The sequence below is a fragment of the Mustela nivalis genome (genome assembly GCF_964662115.1).
Source record: "Mustela nivalis genome assembly, chromosome: 11".
NCBI classification, from domain to species: Eukaryota; Metazoa; Chordata; class Mammalia; order Carnivora; family Mustelidae; genus Mustela; species Mustela nivalis.
This window is the reverse complement of record NC_139030.1, coordinates 39,754,442-39,756,779: the sequence shown is the minus strand read 5'-3', so window position 1 is coordinate 39,756,779 and position 2,338 is coordinate 39,754,442.

Here is a 2,338-nt window from a genome sequence, read left to right as displayed (position 1 = left end):
CATCCAGAAGACTTAAAATTCCTAGCATGCATTTTGGAGTACTTTAATGTTGATGCTTAACAAACTCCTTTAGATCATACTTAACTGTATCTTCTCAAGTCTTTGAATCGCTCCTAGATTAAGCTATTGAGAGAAAGACATTTTACTCACCTCTTAACCCTGGTTCAATATCAATACAAATACCAATGCTAGAGTTCAAATCTTGAATCAAAGTCTGCTTTTTACATTATATATTACTTCTTCTCCATTGATTTGTTTTCTAAAACTCCCCAAATCTGCTTCTACCTTGTTTATACTATGTGATGTCTAGCCATCTCCAGCTATCTCAACCACAGAAACCCTCACTCTCCTGTATATTGCTCCTCATTCTCCCCAACACCATCTATTCGTTTTCACTTTCCTGCTTTGCTCTTGGCTATCCTGATGTCTGTAATTCTCTTCCCTGTTTGATGGAGTCCTAAATTCACTGAAAGCCCAATTCCCACATCTCTCTCACCTACTGAGTGTTACAAAGCTCCAGTCTTGGACCCGAGGGAGGAGAAACAGCTCAGTGCTTTACTTGCATTTCTCACCATAGTGGAACTTAGTAAAAGCCTGAATGTGCCTAATATATTCACTAGCTATTTGTTCAATTGAATCCATAATGCCCACCCAGGCAATTTCACATGTTTTATAAAAAAGGATAGCATAAAAAAAAAAATGCTAGTATATCATGATTGAACTCATAGTAACCAAATCTATAATCTCAGGGATAGGCACTAAAACTAATAGAACAGTATCTTTTTTAAAATTGTTATTCTATACTCTCACAGGCTTGATTGAAGGAGTTTAAATTATACCAATGAATTTCACAATGGAATCACTATTTGGAGTAACATAACTGGAACCATGAAATTAATTTTTGCCTTCATAGACTTCCTTATTACACATTATCTTTCAATAATATTTTTAATTCATTTTGTTCAAATGGCAATTGAATAGAGTATCTGTGAATTTCATTAGGATTCCCATGTATTTCTCTTACTAGATACACATAATTTGTATGTTCTTTTATCTAAGGTCCACTTACCTGGTATATCATCTTTAGCAAGTGTTAGACTATTTGTTTCTTACAAATCATGTTCATTTAAAGTTTCTCTGCCTACTATCTTTCTGCTTCTTTTCCCACCAATCTTGGGTTATTCCTGTTGCTTCAAAATCTTCCCATTTTGAAGTCTTAATTCTTTCTTCCTCTATCAAGCCTGTAATGCTACCTCCCACTCCCATAGACATCTCACACAGTGATCTTATGTCCCTGTAGTATGACTCACACAATTCAGTGCTGGCTACATAGTGTTTTACATAGTTCTTTACTTGCTGTGTGAATATTTCTGTTTTATTTTTACTTTCTTAAACATCGTAAGTACTTCTAGAACTTATACTTAGTTTGTATCCCTCACTTTATCTAAATGAAAAGAATGGGTGCAACACTATTCTTGTTGGCTAATTATTAATATATTCTTAGATAATATAAATATAATTTACCATTGGTCAAAATTGAAAATAAATAGGAAGGTAGTGATGCTTCTAGGAAACAGAAAAGGTGTCATCATTATAGTGCATTATATAAATTATAGCTTTTATTCCAAAAGAAAAATAGCTGATGATAATGGTACTACCCAGAAAAATTACCCATTTCCATTGTAAAAATTTTTATTATTTATCATATGTTTTTGTTTTATTAGTCACTAATATTTAATTTACCCTGTATTTATTCATGGTGAGCTTTTTTTTTAATCCTTCTTTTAATGTAAGTTACAGTATTCATTTCAGCAAGTGGCTTAGTCATCTATTTGAATTACTGGCATATTCCACTGATCTTATTCTTGTTGTGTTTACAAACCTGTTTTTAATCAATCTTCTAGATACTCAGCAGTCAGAAAGACTGTTGCAATTCTCAGTTTAAAAGGATTTATACTATCAATGTCTAGGTGTAAAATGTCAAAGAAAAACGAGCACAGAGTTTGGTGGAGACAGTTCAGTGTTACTGGATTTAAAAATAGATTACTTAAATACAATAAGAATATGACAATGGGACTCTGACTTGACATTCACATTGTAGAATTGTAGCCAGTTCTATAATGACACAGTAATTGGAAGACTACAGAGACAAGTTAAGGGCAGATTATTAATTCAGTGCAAACAATAAATTTCACTAATAATAAAAAAAAAGTGGTATTTGAGAAACATCAAATGAAAGGATGCCATCTTTCCACTAGGGCACTAAAAATATAATTGCAAAGGCTAAAGAATTAAAACTCTGCTAGTAAATGAGTATTATGAGGTGTTGCATCCAGCT